This window comes from Peromyscus eremicus, chromosome 10, assembly GCF_949786415.1.
Source record: "Peromyscus eremicus chromosome 10, PerEre_H2_v1, whole genome shotgun sequence".
Lineage (NCBI taxonomy): Eukaryota > Metazoa > Chordata > Mammalia > Rodentia > Cricetidae > Peromyscus > Peromyscus eremicus.
In genome coordinates, this window is record NC_081426.1 from 85,940,018 (window position 1) to 85,958,592 (window position 18,575).

An 18,575-nucleotide genomic window follows, 5' to 3' on the forward strand; every position below is an offset into this window, starting at 1 on the left:
AGCTATTGTTACTAAGTGGTGGAGTACTAAAAAACAAATGAGTCATTTGGAATATGTTCTTATTGTTTTTTGTTTTTATAGTGTAATAAATTTCAAGCTTTGTGGTCTCCTTTTCTTTTCTTTTTCTGTATCCTCAATTTCAAAATGATCCCAGATTAGCAGGTAGATGGATGTGAAAAGAGCCACTTCATCCCCAGAAATCAGTTACTCAAAGGTAATAAAGCATACTTAACCCTCAAATACATTTCATAGTTCAAAAATAGAGAAATTCAACCATATTGCCAAGAAGGAAGGATGGAAATTTTACTGTCACTAGGACATTTAAGTCAGTAACTACTTAACAGGTACTTGTATCTTTCTATTATTACCATTTACTTGATTCCTGATGCTTAGAATATTGCCCGTCTACTACTTATCCCTGAAGACCAAACCCAGATACCACATGTGTTTGAAACTTTGATTGTGGTTGCCTGGCTTTAACGGAATGTTCCATCACTGCATTTTTATTGGATCCAAACACACCTCTCAGGATCATTTCCACACCGCCATTTTGACATCTCTTCCACCTTTGAGAGGAAGGCCTCACGCAGTTACCTTTGCAGGTTTTCAATCTATTATATCTAATAGTGACTCCAGAATATATATTGTGAAATTTTAAAATCAATGTCTTATTTCTAGTTTCCCAGCATCTTTCTGAACATTTTGGCATATACTAAAATTGGATTACATATTTTCCCTGTGAACAGTTTATAATTTGCATTTTCAATGAGTCCAAAGCTGATGGAACTGTGACAGGCCTTGAAATTGTTTGGTGGGTTTATAATGAACCTATTAATAGCTTTTCCAATAATTCATTATAAAGCGGCCAGATGAGCTTCATTAAGAACTGAGGTCAGGAGCTCTCCGTCAAGACAGTAACAGGTATTATGACTGCCAGTGGTCTGGGAAGAATACCTCCCAAGAAGTTCTGTCCCAGTGGTTTTACTGCAGGTGGCAAAAGTCCAGCCACTCTTCTTGTCCACGTGCTATGTTGTGAGATTGGTCATCTCTTATTTTTATCAAGGAAGGGCAACTGGAATAATACATACAAAACCAGAGAACATTGTGAGCAATGTCGGAAATGTCAATCATTTTATTTAACAGTATCAGTTTTCTGCTCATCAAACAAAAAAATTAACTATTTGGAGAAAAAAAAGTAAAGGAAGAAACTAATTTTTGAAAAGTGAATGAGAGTTACCTGGGAGTAAAGAATGATATTATAATATAAAAAAAAGCTTAAATAGGGAAGCTGTTTTCAAAACAAATGAATGACCAGATTTACTTTTGGATTTAGTGAGTAGAAATCACTTGTTTGAGTTCCTGAAAATAAGATATTGTCATCAAAGATAAGACGTGTTCTTAGTTTTGTGTACGAATAATTTATGATCTATATTATAAACTATGGAAACTTTATTGCCGGATTTATGAATGCATATATGTTAGTCACTAATATAAATGTATTGGGTTTTTAAAGTCACTTACAAATAAACTTGGTATTGTAATCACCCATACTGCATTTTTAACCTTATGTGTGTGCCTCTGCATTTGGTTTAAGCCAATCTCTCTACCTACATTGATATTTATATATCTTTCTAGCATCTATAAGTTATAATACAGATGCCTTGCTTCACTGATGACATGGCATGAAAAAAATGTTCAGCAAATTCTAAATTAATTGAGTAAATTTTGAAGAACACTGACACAGACAAAAATGCACTTTCACACAAAAGGATGGGTTGAATGAAGATCAGAGCACATGACAGCTAAAGTGAGGGCTTCAGTTTTTCTGATTTTGTAGTAATCATTTTGAGATGTGTTAATGAACTGCATTCCTAACTGATGTTTGCTACATGAGTTGTATGCATCTCAATAGGAAATTATGATACATGCATGAAGTGGATAATTTCCCTTCTCTGTTCCTTTTCCTTTTTTTCTTTTTCAAGACATGGTTTCTCTGTGTAGCTTTGGAGCCTCTCCTGGAACTTACTCTGTAGACCAGGCTGGCCTCGAACTCACAGAAATCCACCTGCCTCTGCCTCCTGAGTGCTGGGATTAAAGGCGTGTGCCACCACACCAGGCTCCTTCTCTGTTTCTTGATTGCTAACTAACGATTGAATTATTTAAACTTAGACACAGAAGTGATTCAGCATGCTAAGTAACCCTGCATCTACTGGAACTTGTTTCTTGTGTGCACATTGTTAGCTGCCTAGGAGGCACATGCCCTGGCTGTAACACAGTAGTATATCTTGTGATCTGACCCCATGTACATAACTTCTTTCACTTCATACATAAGCTGAGGACTGACTTTTAATAGCCAATAGCTATAAAAATGAAAAATAATTTTAAAAAACCCTCTGAGTAAATAACATGGAGTAAATACATCTCCAAATAAAATAACAACAATAACCTAAAAACAAAAGAAAATACCCAATCAACCTAAGAATAAGTATAGTCATCTCAAGTAATATTCATGGACCTGACATACTTTGGAAGGTATGTATAGAGATCTTTTCCTTCCTGAGCGTATCATGGATCTTTGAGTCCTTCTCTTCTACTTTCAAACAGATTTCTTGTAGGGTACCAGTTACATTTTGTGGATACAGTACTTTTCAGGATATTCATCCTATAATAGTCTACTTTTATATGTCGTGTGTGATTGAGCATCCCAACAAGATCTGTATGCACAACAGAAGCACCAGGAGAAGTTTGTACAATATTGGACTGGCTTATATAACTAGTTCCCTGAAGTTTTTGGAGTAATAAGAAATTCTGAGAATGTACTACTAAAAATAATGAAGATTTTAAATATATAAATTGTGTATGTATGCAAACTGGCCCATAAGAGATACGGTGGGACCCATGGAGCTTTACCTTTGCCCTGTCTCTCAGGGTATTACTGACGTCCTTGCTGGTTCTCTAACTAATCACTAAGATGAGAATGTCAGGTCTCAAGGAAGGACTCCGACTTTATCATGAAATATCTGTTCTACTAGGACCTCACAATGAGGAAAATCTAGGTTTTAAATAGAAACCAGCTGAAACTTACAGGTTCTGACTAGGAGCAAAAGAAAGCCTACCTTAGAGACTGTCTGTCATATGAATTAAGAAACAATTTCGCCGGGCGGTGGTGGCGCACGCCTTTAATCCCAGCACTCGGGAGGCAGAGCCAGGCGGATCTCTGTGAGTTCGAGGCCAGCCTGGGCTACCAAGTGAGTTCCAGGAAAGGCGCAAAGCTACACAGAGAAACCCTGTCTCGAAAAACCAAAAAAAAAAAAAAAAAAAAAAAAAAAAGAAACAATTTCATGGACTATGAATTTCAGAAAATCTAAAATGATACCAGAGTCATCTATGTAAAAAGCATTAAGGGCATGTTGATGAAGAGCATTTTTCAGGTTTTTGAACAGAGCAGATATTAGTCTTTAGTTACAGACTGCTTAACTTCAAAGGCAACTGATGCAAAGGGAACCTTTTGATGATGACCCTTCTTGACTTTCTTACCTTTGTGAAGTTGCTAATGATGATTTCCTGAGACATCCCATTCTCATTCTCTCTCTCTCTCTCTCTCTCTCTCTCTCTCTCTCTCTCTCTCTCTCTCTCTCTCTTATGATGTATTGACTGCACGTTTGTGTCCTGTGTATACAGTTTTGGTCCTTGGTGAACAACAGAATATATATGAACACTGACAGATATTTACGGACATATAGACAGATATAAACATTTAACTTTAGTAGTTAATTTTCAGTGAGTTAAACTAAAGTATTAACATACAGTTGGAAGGATATAGCTGCAATGTAGATATGGCAGTAAAGGAAGGAAAAAAGAAGGCATAAAACTACCCCAGATAAGAGAAAATTTAGAGGGTGGGATAAAAGCAGATATTGGCAGTATGGTTCTTTCTAATGTAGTCATGACTGTTCTGCTTTGGTCTACTTTTCTGTCTTACAAGAGAAGGATCATCAAGACAAAGTTGCAATCATACTTGTATTTTGAAGCTATGACTATTTTACATATGCTATAGCTCATAGGCCCAGTTTATGCCTAGCTCATCATCATATTTCATAGTGTGTGGTATAAACAGCCACGAGAAAAATTTTAACATTGTTATTGGCTTAAGCTTCTATTTTGTGCCACATTCCTATCCTTCCAATAGCATGTATTCTGAAGTTAGCATGCTGAGCTCAGAGTGACCATGGTGGTATAATGGCCTTTCCTTCACTCTGATTAGAAGCACTGTGAGATATTGGAGTGTCATTCCCAGATGCTAAAAAACCCAGGTCTTAGATTTGCTGTTCATATAGTCCCTTCGTCTCCTGTCTAAGTGTGAGAACAGACTCCTATACAAGAGAGATCCTGTATTTTCCATTCTTTTTGATGACACTTCTAATTGTCCAGCTTTGTGGCACAATCCAGTAATAAACATGACCACTCTTCCTCTGCTATCTTTGAAAAGCAGTGGTGCCCTATAGCTGAAGTGTCCAGGAAGTAATGAAACACCATTTTCAGGACCACGGTTAGTTCTACAGTGACAACACCCTTTAAGTGATGAAATGTGTTGAAATTTCTTTTTTTTAATGTTTTCTTTTTTAAGTTAATTAATTTTCTTCATTTATTTTACATCCATACCAAAGTTTCTCCTCCCTCCTCTCTTTCTGTTCCTTCACCCCACCTCCCATCTACCTCCCCCACATCCACTCCTCCTCCGTCTCCCTTCAGAAAGGGGCAGGCCTTTCATGGGTGTCAACAAAGCATGGCACACCAAGTTGAGGCAGGACCAAACTCCTCCCCCTGCATCAAGGCTGGGCTAGGTAATCCAGCAGAGGGAATAGGTTCCAGAAAAGCCACTCAAGCAACAGGGACAGGTCCTGATCCCACTTGAGCCCTACAAACAGACCAAGCTACACAACTGTCACACACATGCAGAGGGCCTATGTCAGTCCCATGTTGGCTTTCTAGCTGAGGGTCCAGAGTCTGTGAGCTCCCATGAGCTTAGGTCAGTTGTCTCTGTGGGTTCCCCCATCATGACCTTGACCCCCCTGACTCATACAATCCCTCTTCCCTCTCTTCAACAGGACTCCCAGAGCTCGGCCCAGTGTTTGGCTAAGGTTCTCTGCATCTGCTTCCATCATTTACTGGATGAAGGTTCTGTGATGACTATCATGGTGGTCACCAATCTGATAACAGGAGAAGGCCAATTCAGGCACCCTCTCCACTATTGCTAAGAGTCTTAGCTGGGGTCGTCCTTGTGGGTTCTTGGGAGTTTCCCTGGCACCAGGTTTCTCCCTAACCCCGAAATGCCCCCCACATCAAGACAGCTCTTTCATTATTTTCCCCCTCCATCCTGCTCCTAACCCACCCAACCCAATCTCTCATGTTCCCTTCCCCCACCAACCCCCAGTTTATCCAGGAAATCTCTTCTATTTCACCTTCCCAGGGAAATCTATGCATTCCTCTTAGGGTCCTCCTTGTTATCTAGCTTCTCTGGAACTGTAGATTGTAACATGTTTATCCTTTACTGTACAGCTAATAACCACTTATGAGTGAGTACACACTATGTTTGTCTTTCTCAGTCTGGGTTACCTCACTCAAGATGATTTTTTTCTAGTTCCATCCATTTCCCTGCAAATTTCATGATGCCATTTTTTTAACAGCTGAGTAACACTCCATTGTATAAATGTACCACATTTTTTCCCATTCTTAAGTTGAGGGACATCTATGTTGTTTTCAGGTTCTGGCTATTATGAATAACACTGCTATGAAGGTTGTAGATCAAGTGTTCTTGTGGTATGTTTGAGCATCCCTTGGATATATGCCCAAGATTGGTATAGCTGCATTTTGGGGTAGATTGATTCCCAATTTTCTGAGAAACCACCATATTGATTTCCAAAGTGGCTGTATAAGTTTGCACTCCCACCAGCAGTGGAAGAGTGTCCCCCTTACTCCACATTCTCTCCAACATAAGCTGTCATCAGTATTTTTGATCTTAGCCATTCTGACAGGTTTAAGATGGTATCTCAGAGTCATTTTGATTTGCATTTTTCTGGTCACTAAGGATGTTGAACAATTCTTTACGTGTATGTCAGCAATTTGAGATTCTTCTGTTGAGAATTCTCTGTTTAGATCTATGCCCTATTTTCTAATTGGATCATTTGGTATTTTGATATCTTGTTTCTTGAGTTCTTTATATATTTTGGAGACCTGTGCCTTTAAGGAGAGACCCTGCTATCGGTCCCAAAGGAATGCACACTCTTTCCTTTAGAGTCTGTGCAGTTGTACCATCCCTGCTAACTCGTCTCCCTGCAGTGTGAGTCATTGCCTGACTTCCATTTCTCAGGCAACTAGAAGATTTTCCTTACTAGGGACCTTGTATTAAATATGATAAAATTGTAAGCTAATTTCTTCTCTACTCTTTGGTCATTTTCTCTGTGTTAGGCTCAATATTACCACTTCACTTTAAATCACAATGCTATCAGGAAAATATACCGGATTAAAAATGAAACAATGGAACAACCCTGCTATTTAAAATTGCTAGGAGCACATTTAGTAAAGTGTGTTCTACTTGAGTAAATATCACATTTTAAGGGGTATTTTACACATAATATTAAAAGTACAGATAGCTATTGCTGAAGGATAAAGACATAATTTGCCACTTTTCCATCATCTTCATCAACACATCTCTCCTATGCCACATCATCAGAGCTACAGGCTGTCTGTTAGAGTCATCTTGTGTTGAGTTCGAAGTATAATAACTTAGGAAAAAGTTTCTAAATGATGTTCGATCAATTTAAGAATTAAATTAAATTAAAATAATTTTAGTTTAGCACAGAGTACGTATGATAGTCATGGACACAGGTAATTTAGATTCATTTGACAGAAATTCTATTTGTTTTCCATGACAATCTCTTTATAACCAAAGACACCCTGCTAAAAGTCTGGCTTCAAAACAGACAAAGACAAAGAGTGAAACACGTATTTCCGGTTTAGAAGACCCGCCATCGATTGCCCTCCTTATAACTGTATTAGTTTTATCTTGGCGTACTTTCTTGGTAAAGTTGACATTCTCTGTAACCCCACCCAAAGGCATGTACCTTGTCCTCGGAGTTTTATAATAGATTAGGACAAGAATTGTCTTTATTCTTCAGTCAGAGAGGCAAGCTGACCACCCATGTCACCCAGGATATTGTGAGGAGAGAGAGAGAGAGAGAGAGAGAGAGAGAGAGAGAGAGAGAGAGAGAGAGAGAGAGAGAACATGCTTCTTCATTTTCATCAGTGCACGCGTGTTCAAGCAATTTCCCATATTTACTTGTTATAATTCATAATTCCTATGATATAACATGCACAAAAATATCTTAGGAAAGAAACAAAATACACAAGCATATCAGAGAACAAGGTTCAAAGCTAATTAGCTGAAAATAAAACATTAAAACTGAAGGAAGGTCTTTTTGCCAGACCAGAAGGGTTTCCACTGTTTATCTTATCTCTTGATAGTGATAAAATTTCTCTGGAAAATTTTCTCAGAACAAAGTGTGAAAAAAATGATTATATACATTTAGCAAAATGCATAAAATTCTGAACATATTGAAAGAGAAGGAGCAGACAAAAACATATTGAAAGATAAGCAGCTGTGGACCTATATTCAGTAACCATTTGGTTTGTGTGATGAAACCAAGATTATTTCCATGGCAAACAGCTTAGTGTGTCTTATTTTTATAATAGAGTCATATAGATGTTTGAAAGTATTAATTGCTGAAATCATATAATTAAGGCTACTGATTAATTGAACTAAGATATTTTTTCACATTCAGGCAAATTTGTCTTAGGTCAGGTCATAATTCTGTAACAAATATACCATAGATGGGGTAGCTTAAACAAATGAAATTCGACTGTTTTCCACTATTCTGGAGTCTGAGAAACACAGGATAAAGGTGACAGCAAATGTTGTACCTGGTGATGACTCTCCTGCAGATGACTTCACTCTTGAAGGACCTCACATGATGAGACAGAGAATAGCTTTCTTGTATCTTCTCATGAGGACACTGATCCCATTCAAATGAGCTCTACAATCATGATTTGACCATTTTCCAAAGGCCCCACCTCTAAATGCTGTCTCCTCGAGCAGCTGGAATTATGTAGTGGGGACAGAGTTTAACTGAATAATCAGTGTGCATGATGAATACATATTTATGGTATCAATGAAACAAGGCAATCAAAAAATTTCATATTTTCATGGATTTTTAACATTGAATACTTCAAAGAAAGATGAGGAAGATAAACTTTGAACTTTATTAAAGAGAAATACATGTGCGACCTCTTCATTACCATTTTAAATCACTTAGTAGTCACATTTACTATTTTGTGGTGGACGGTACTTTATTTTTCCTTCCATCTTTACAGCTATTCTGAAGATTCTAGCACAGCTCTGGCAAACGGTGAAGACCGAGAAGGCACTGGAGGGCACCAGCCCAGGGACAGCACATGAGAAATAGAGGCTGTAAGTAGGTAATGTCATCACCTTTTGACTCTGTGACCTTAGAAGTGTCACACAGTATCAAGTTCCTCATCAGTAGTCTAGACAAACAGTATAAACTTGAATACTCTTAAAGTTCAGAATTCAATAAATAAAATAAAATAAAATAAAATAAAATAAAATAAAATAAAATAAATCATGACCCCAAACTTCCTGATCTATTTCTATACTTCTGTGCACCCATGGTAAACAGTGTCTGGATGACTGGAAAGGTAAATAATATTTAAAATAAAAACTCCCCTGCACTAGAACAGAACATCACAAGTAACTCAGCTTCTAGCAGTAAAAATGTTTTATCTACTCTGGTTTGTGTTTTGAGGCATGGTCTTTTATATTCCAGGCTGCTGCCTAACTGCAGGTTAGCTGTGGATGACCTTGAACTTCTTTCATATCCACTAACCTCAACTTCTTGAGTGCTGGAATTAGGGGCATGCAGAAGTATGCCCTGTTTTTATTTGGTGCTGGGGACTGAATCCAGGGCTTTGTGGATGCTACGCAAGTTCTCGCCCACTGGAGCCATATCCTAAGCTCAGCACTGATTTTAAAACTGGAATGTCATCACCTAATCACTTACTCCTTTCTATGTAAATGCTTACTGGTGTTCATATCATGCCATCGTCTTCACACATACAATGATTCTTTATCCATGGACCTGGGAATGCAAGATGTTATTAAAGAACAGGGAAACATGTTAGGATGTAAGGTCTGCTCCTTACTTTAGCTAGAATTCTTTATGCACTTCCCTTAATTTCATCTTCTGGTTGATATAGCTAAGACAAATAAGGTCACTGTCCTCCTTAACTTTATGTTGTACATAAATAATCATCCATATACCATAATATTCCCTCAGTCACAAACAGACATGGTTATATAGGTTTCTAGGAGACAGTATGAAAAAAAAGTACTTTATATTTCAGTTTTCTAATTATTTTGCAATTCATATTTCCAGAATGTAGAAAAGTTAACACAGTTTGAACGAGTCTCCTCTTTTTCTTTTTCCTCCAGGAATCTTTCTGGCAGTTACAAGTTCAGAATGCTTTTGTGCATTCCAAGCAGTCTTGCCCAGATCCTGCCACCTGTTCCGTCATTCTGGGTGTATTTAGGGTAGAGTTCTTTTCCATATGGGCAGTGTAATTCCATTAAGTAGCAATCCAGCACAGCTACTTTTTTTTTCTTAACGTTAAACCTCGAGAGTTAATCGTCCATCTGTGTGTAATCATCAATTCCATTAAGCCTTATGGCCTTGTCAGATTATCAAACATTTTACACAGTACTCCTTTCTTCACAGGAAACACATTTGATAATTAAGGGCATGATGGAATCTAAGTTTTTAAGTTTGACTACAAAGATCCACAGTGTCTTATATTTAATCTGGAGTCAGCCCCACCTCTCCCCAGTCACTAAGCTGTGGCTATGCAGCATGTATGGACACGGTTTAACCAGATTCTAAGTGACCAGGATATAATATCAGACGGAAATAATTTAACTGTTTCATTGGCTTTTTTCTAATCTACAAAGCTTATCTTCAATGTTCATCTCACAGTGTCTGAATGTTGTGGGACATTTGTACACTGTGTGATGATGTATTTGCTGTGATTGGTGTAATAAAAAGCCGAACAGCCAATAGCAGAGGTATAGGCGGGAACCAGGGAGAGAAAGGAAGAAGAGATGAATCTAGGAGATATGAAAGAAGCTGGATGGGTGGTATGTGACAGAATATAGATTAATAAAAATGCGTTAACTTAAGTTATAAGAGCTAGTAAAAAAAAGCCTAAGTTAAGGCCAAGCTTTCATAATTAATATCAAGTCTCCCTGTCATTATTTGGGAGCTGGCTGGCAGGACAGAGAAAGACTCATTACAGCTAAATCACAGTGGGTATTTATAAGAGTAGCCTTCAGCACAGCGTGCGTATAAGCAAACCTTGTACATTCTCTTACTGGCTTTGTAGTTCGAGGCTATCTTTACTGCAGAAGATTAAAATTCTATAGAATGACAGAAGATGATCATGAGTGTTCCCATCAAATCAAACTTCAAGTTTTAATATTAAGTAAAATTATAAATAATTGTCCATAACCTATTGTTTACTTTCAGAATTTTGATGATGTTTTGTTAATTTAGCACAGATGAGAAAGAGTCAAATAAATAAGGACTAGAAAGAATTAAAGTTTAAGTTGGATGGTAGTGGTGCACACCTCTAATCCCAGCACTTGGGAGCCAGAGGCAGGCAAATCTTCTGAGTTCTAGGCCAGTCTGATCTACAGAGGAAGTTCTGGGACAGCCAGGGCTACACAGAGAAATTCTGTTTCAAAAAACCAAAACAACCCCACCCCCCACCCCGCGCGCCCCGCCACCACCACCACCACCACCAAAAAGAATAGGTTCAGAGCTGGGGAAATGACTCAGTCAATAAACTGCTTGCCTTGCAAATCCCAGAGCCTGAAATCAACCCCAGAGCCTACTCACAACTAGGCTTGGTAGCAGATGCAGTGCTTGTGAGCCCAACATTTGGTAGATAGAGACAAGGATTTCTGGGATCACTAGGCAGCCAGTCTTGCTGAACAATGAACTTCAGACCAATAGGAAACCCTGTCTCAAAGGAGGTGAAGGATGTCCTGAGGTTGACACCTGAGCTTCTCCTCTACCTGTCACGCTCTCACACATGCGTATCAACACACAAATGTATTCACACACATACACACAGCGGCAGAGAGAGAATAAAATATTAAACTATTCAATACTCTGTTTCAAGATGTGATGTTGATTCGTGAGTGGGTTATGAGAGGGCTACTCTCTTATTTCCTTGACATTGAGCTTTTCTAGTATATTTATTATTAAATAAATTCAGTAAAATTTATTACAAATATTCCATTAAAATATTACAAGTACAGCACTGTCCTAGGCAATTGAGGGTATAATTTGTGGTACAGTTAACTGAAAATACATTTTACTTTAAGAAATAGAAAAATCCATTTCTTCTGCTGTCTAAATCTTAGAAATTATAAGCCCTGTATCATTTATTTTACTTCACCATGATAACTGAAATGTCTGTCTCTAGTCTATCAAAATCTAAATAATCTAATGTGTATTAGGTCACATTTTGAATACCTCATGACAACTCAAACCCTTTTTGTATCTCTGCCCAGAGTCTGGGCCAGGTGAAGCCCAGACTTTGCATGGTCTGCTGGCTGGAGAGCCAGACTCTCAGAGAGACAGGCTTGGCCTTTGTGGAACAGCAGGTCTGGACAGCTCAGTTCACTGCACAGCCAACTCAGAAGCCCTTCCGGAGCAAATCTGGCCCAGAAGGCTGCACATATTTCTGCCTGGATAGACCCTTCATGTTCAACAGGAGCCTCTGCAGTGACGATGAGGTCCTCCATATTGCTCACACAAAGCTGCAGTATGGGACAGGAAATCTGGCTCTTTAACCCTCTGGCTGCTGCACATGACTATTTGGCTAGCAAAGCAGAAAAATGTCGACAGCCTAAGGTTTCAATGATTAGGAACAGGTTTTTGAGTGATTTTTCCCAGAATGTGCTAGTATAAATAGAGGACTGTGAAAGTGTGCTTTGTGGATTTTTTTCTTTCTTTTGGTATTGTGGTTTGTTTGTTTCCATTTCTTTTCTTGTGTGACACATTCGCTTTTGTGCCTGTGGATGCCTGAGCCAAATACCCAAATGCAGGCTGCAAGCGAAGGCACTCACTGCTGGCGCTCCCTGCCCGGTGTCTGCAATCGGACTCTGGGTAGCTCCATAGCCTTCTAAATCTATCTGTCCTTGAGAACTCCTCTAGACTCTACATATAGACTAGAGGTTCTAAAATACAACACCAGAATATTACTATTTAGTGTAAGATCTGAGGATATTTTCATTTTAATGAGTAATAAGTTATCTACTGAAAAAACCGATGCTTAAGAAACAATGCTGTGTTTTAGTTTGTATCTTAGAAAACATGAATTAATGAGCAGGTTCATATCCTGAGTGGCATGGTATATATTAATTATCACAGGGTAACAAAAGGTTAAAAATGATGCTGTCTAGTAAGGATGTAAGTGAAGCTTTAACTCATTTATTGAAATCCATTTTCTCATCTTCAGCTAACACAGATATGGAAAGATGGGCAATGACAGGTTTCTGCCCAATACTAAAGTGCAGCTTGTCCCAGATAATCTGTATTTCTTTAAAACTTAGCTCCTGTAGGAACTACATTATACATTAGGGGACACTGTGACTCCCAGTGTCTTGGCATGGGTATTTTTGTGGAAATCAGTATTTTCTACTTTTCAGTGTGGAAGAAAATGGAATTACCACAATATGAGAAACTGTAAGTCTTATATAAATGAATGAAAGACACCATCAGGCCTCAGACTCCTGTTTGTCAATGATGCTTATCTATTTGGTAGTTTATCTTGACTCAGTTTCCCTGTGTCTTCTGCTGTACCACATCTACATATATTTAAACAACAGAGCCAGGAGGACACAAGCTTCTTCTGCATATGTTTAGATTCTACCAATCAAAATTCTCATATGGTCTGACTGGTCTCTGTGCTTTCTATCACTTAGAGTCTTCATTGGCTGCTTTCTCAAACCTGCTTCGTGTTTTATGACTACCATTCTTCCCAAACAGCTCTTAATGATGTCATACCTTATTCTAGCTTCATTGATTCTCTGTGATTTCTGGTGTTCTCTTTACTTCTTCAGCTTCTATTAACTTCCCTTAAGCAAGTTCTGAATTCGTCTTTCCAAGTTCCGTTATGATCCACCTACTAGTCATCCACCTACGTTTTAGTTTTCATATGACCCTGATTATTCTTCCTGCCCTACCAGGCATTAGCTTAAACTCTAGAATTCATTCTCCTGACATGAAATACTTGCTGAAAATCCTGGGATCCATTCAGATGTTCAGATCCATCACAGAATACACATATATGTAAGAAATAAAACTTAAAATTTAGTGATGCTTAAAGATTCAAGAAAAGTTTAACTAGAGGTCTGGCTAACTCCAGTGATTCCAGAATATGAGTAGACTACAGTTTCTCTTGCTTTGTTAAGCTAGTCTTCTGTATTATATTAGCTTCACTTGCAAATTTTACCTCTATTAAGACAAAAAGACCTCCTTTACTTTGTACACATGTGTTCTTATAGCCGGTGACCCCACAGGGTAGTATTCTATTCGTGACTCTTACAGCTTGTCACCAATACTTATTTTTGTTTCTGATTGCCTTAAATCAAGTCCTTCTATCCTTAGCAGGGCAGTCAAGGCATTTTTGATGGTCAAGCCACAATCAGCAGTGTAGGCACGCAGTGCTTCACAAGAATTTACTTGTCCAAAATGAAGCAGAATAAAACAACACATGAAAACCTCTGCTACCTTCGTACTGCAGCAGATGGAAACAAATACAGAGACCCATAGTCAGGCATTATAGAGAGGAAGAGAAAGAGAGAGAGAGAGGAGAGAGAGAGAGGGAGGGAGGGAGGGAGAGAGAGAGAGAGAGAGAGGGGGGGGGGGGAGGGAGGGAGGGAAGGAGGGAGGGAGGGAGGCCATGGAACACTCACCTCCAAATGAGATGTCTCCATCAAATTCCTTCCCTCAGAGCTCAGGGAGCCCAATGGAAGAGGAGGCAGAAAGAGTGTTAGACTCAGGGAGATGGAGGACACTAGGAGAACAAGGCCCTCTAAATCAACTAAGCAAGATGCATAAGAACTTACTGAGTCTGAAGCAGCAAGTTCAGGGCCTACATGGTTCTACACCAGAATATATATGAAAGCTATATGTACGTATGGCTTGGCCAACTTCGATGTGATGGCTTTTTTTCTATCTTACTGTATTTAATTTTGTTATGTTTTGTTGTTATCTCTTAGAATCCTGTCCTTTTCTAAACAGAGACAGAAAAGGAGTAGACTCAGAGGGGAAGGGAGGTGGGGAGGACCTTGGAAGAGTTGAGGAAGGAGAAACTATAATCAGGCTATAACCTTGGAGAGAAGAACAACTCTGTTAGCTGTTCCACCCCTGTTGCACGCACTTCCTTTTCAAAACCACAACCCTGCGATGTAATGCATGATTTTTCCCCTACTCATCCTAAAATGTATTTTTCATCTCATGTGTTTTGATAATGCCACCACTACATAAAAATAATAATGTGAGCTGGGAACACAGATTTATTAAGTGCCCTCCTGTCATCTCTATCTTCTAAATGTCCATGAAATATGTTTCTCTTTGTTTTTGTTTCCCCAAATTTACAACCACTGTGTATTTCAAGTATATGTCATCCATGAACTAAAGGATTTCCTAATCCTATATACCACAGTCTAATCTACTATCCACATTGCCACCTCACTATCTTTATAACACATAAAACATTCATGGTAGTTACCTGATGTAAGCCAAAGCATTCACGGGTGATTTTTCTCCAAACTTGTTCCATCTCAGTGTAAGCTCAAAGCAAGCTCTTGTTGGCTGCCTTGGAACACAGAATTCCTCTGTCCTAGGAGGATCTTCTCCTGCCTGCCATCCCTCTAACCTATTTTTCTCATGTGTCTCACTTAAAGGTTTACTTTGAGTGGCTTCAAACTCAGTTGAAAGCTTCCCCTTTTCAGCTGTGAACCTTGTATGTGATTTTTTTCTTCAATTATGAAAATAGGTTTGTTTACATACCAGTCTTCCTCTCAAGATTGAGCTCCTCAGGGAGGAACATGCTTTGTTGGACTTAATAAGTGATTATTGAATTCTATCCAGGGACAGTCACAATGTCTGGAACATTGTGTGAAAACAAATTTGCATTGAAAAAACGCATGTAGGCATGGGTGAAGGACGAATGCAACAACCAATTTTGATAATATGAAAATACGATAGCAATGACTTCTACTCAAAAGATGTAGAGGAGCCTCATTTTCAGGAAGAGTTTAAAGTAAAAAAACCTCAATTTCTGATATTAGTAATGTCAATAACAATCGTAGTTTAGAATTTATATAAATATTTGCAGCATTTTCATATTGAAAACTTCACTTACTATAAGGCAGGACAATACATAATTATTACCTCTAATGCTCTTCAGGTTATTAGGAGAAACTGAGGAGGATGATATGTGCCATATAAACCACACATGCAGCATGTTAGTATAGGACTAACTTAAAATCTATCATTCTCCTTGTCACTAAATACCATAATGAGAACTATTCGCTAAGATTAGTATAGAAGGCAAGAGCATCCTATTTTAATCAATTATAAAAATTCTCTTTCTTCAATCAAAGAAAGGTATTAGTGAAATGAATGAGAGTAATTAAATCTAATTTAGTCATGCAAATGAGTTTAATTAAAAGAAATCTACCCTTTAATAACTTCAGGGGAAAATGGAGTTCCTTATGGAGTTTGAAATTTAGTTAAGCTCACAAGACACAATATCTGAACTGATGAGACCACACTGTTGTAATCTGCTTGTGTAAATATTGACACATGTAGCATTTAGTTTGTCTCACAGTGATAATACTTGCTCTAGGCTTCTGATGAAATCTGGCATTTATAATTATTAAAAGATGTTTGTTAAAAATGTTCTTATCCATCATGCTCATTCTACGATTTAGATTGCTGCTGCATTGACCTTCAGAAAAATTCTTTGGACTAAATAGAGCTTAAGAAAATGAATTTAAATCCAACATTTATTGAGCAAGAAATGGAACAGGAAGGTCTGGTCCCAAGAAAGGGGGGTGGGGAGGTGTCTCTGCCCTGAAGATGCTTACAATCTATCAACTGAAATGCCTTCTGTGTACAATGATTGCAAGGATATTAACTTAAAACAAAAAATACAAGAACATGAATGCCATAAAGAATAAACAGGACATTATGAGAGAGCACAAACCATGAAACTTACTTGGAATGACCGGGTAAAGTAGGAAATTCTCCACTAATAAGGGAAAATTTGAGTTGTCCTTGGGGAAGAGGAGACTTCAAGATTTCAATGTGTAGGTGTGTAGGAGGCTGAAGGGAGGGAGATGGAAGAAAGGAAGGAGGGAGGGGGAGAGGCATTAAAGACATTGGTAGGAAAGGCTCAGGCTGTGGTGATATTTGTAATCTAAGAAATAAAGCTTGCCTGGACATCAGAGGACAAAGCCAGCCACAGAGTTAAACATAGAGGTCAGGCAACGGTGACACACACCTTTAACCCTAGCACTAGGGAGACAGAGGTCCATTTGGATCTCTGTGAGTTCAAGGCCACACTGAGCTACATGAGATTAAACCAGTCTAGGAGAGAAACAGAGCCAGGCAGTGGTGGTACACACCTTCAACCCCAGTATTTGGGAAGCACACATGCCATTAATCCCAACACTAGGAAGGTTGACATAGGAAGTGAAATGGCTGGGTGGAGAAAGGCATATAAGGACTGAGGAGACAGGAACTAGGGCCCTTTTTGGCTGAGGACTCAGAGGTACTCAGTCTGAGGATTTGTGGACATTGGATCAGCTGAAGAGTTGATGAGGTGAGAAGTGGCTGTGGCCTGTTTCCTCTGATCTTTCATCATTTACCCCAATATCTGGCTCCGGGGTTTTTATTATAAGACCATTTAGGAATCATGCAACATCAGGCTTTGTTCAAAACTTCATTAATCTGGCAAGGTACTTGAGAAGCTCTTTAATAAACAGACCACATCTAGCCATGGATCAGAAGTGTGTGCGTGTGTGTGTGTGTGTGTGTGTGTGTGTGTGTGTGTGTGTGTGTGTGTTTGGGTGGGGGCTGGATTTAGGATGCTTATGTGTGGACATTAGAGAGATGGCAAAGGTTTTGAACAAAGAAGTGGTATAGTGTCATTTCTAATGAATATCCTGATGAAAACTTAAAAAGAATTTGTTGTGGAAGAAACATAAAGGCCAACAGACCGTGCTGGAGAGATGAGTCTTGGATTACCTGAAGGAGAAATGCAGTTCTAAGAGCAGTGACTGAGAGAGTAGAAAACAGTGGTTCTCGACTTGTGGGGCATGACCCATCTGGGGAGTCAAAGGACTCTTTCACAGAGCTTGCATGTCCGATATCCCGCAGAGCCAATATTTACATTGCCACTCAAAACATTAGCAAAATATCAGCTGTGAAGTAACAATGAAAATAACTTTATGGTTGGGGGGCCACCATAACATGAGGAACTTATTAAAGGATCACAGCGTTGGGAAGATTGAGAACCACTGATGGAAAGGAAAGAGCCTGAAGGTGTTATCTAGGGCTGTGAATTTCCAAAGTGTGTATCTGGGTGGACAGTGTGGTGTTCAACTGATTGGGGGGCACGTGCCCAATTAATTTCTCAGTGGAGAGAAAGCCTATTGAATCCCACCCATCCTGGTAGAACATAAAGTGCAGGTCCCTGTAGCATGAATCTTAAAGAGTTCTTATTAATAAAATCAAACCCAAGGCCAGTTACTGGGGTCAATGCTGGTAGATCAGAGAACCAGAACAAGCCACAGCTACCTCACCTTGCCGGATCCTCAGCTGGTCTTGTCTCCTCAGAATGGAGGCCTCTCAGTCCTCATCCAGAATGGGTCTCAGCTGAATTGCTGCTCAAAAGCCTGAAGGCTTAACCAGCCAAATGCTTAACCAGCCAAATGCTTCTAGTTTCTGGTCCTCACGCCTTATATACCTTTATGCTTTCTACCACCACTCCCTGGGATTAAAGGCTTGCTTTCTGGGATTAAAGGCGTGATGAGTCACCATGCCTGTCTGTATCCTTGAACACATAGATTTCTGCCTCTGGAATGCTAGGATTAAAGGCGTGTGCTACCACTGCCTATCCTTTATGTTTAATATTGTGGCTGCTCTGTCTCTGACCCCAGATAAGTTTATTAGCATGCACAATATTTGGGGGAATACAATACCACAGGTCCCCACCTTATCCAACCTCCTGGACTTACTCTGCTTTTTCACTTCCTCACCGGCTTGTCACACAGCCCTGTCTCTCAGAACAGTGGCTTCTTCTTTATTAAATATAAGCTCTATAAAGAGGCATTTTGGTAGTATTGTTTATGGTCGTGTCTT

The 18,575-nt window shown here is 39.0% G+C and overlaps 1 long non-coding RNA gene across 2 annotated transcripts in view; it reads left to right on the forward strand.

Annotated features, from left to right (window-relative positions):
* The window catches only part of LOC131920370 (uncharacterized), a 121,762-nt gene extending 113,255 nt beyond the window's left edge, over positions 1-8,507 (forward strand). For both annotated transcript variants that reach the window (XR_009381640.1, XR_009381641.1), the window contains exon 4: positions 8,431-8,507. This is a non-coding gene — a long non-coding RNA (uncharacterized LOC131920370). The remainder of the gene's footprint in view (positions 1-8,430) is intronic.
* Positions 8,508-18,575: the final 10,068 nt, after the last annotated feature.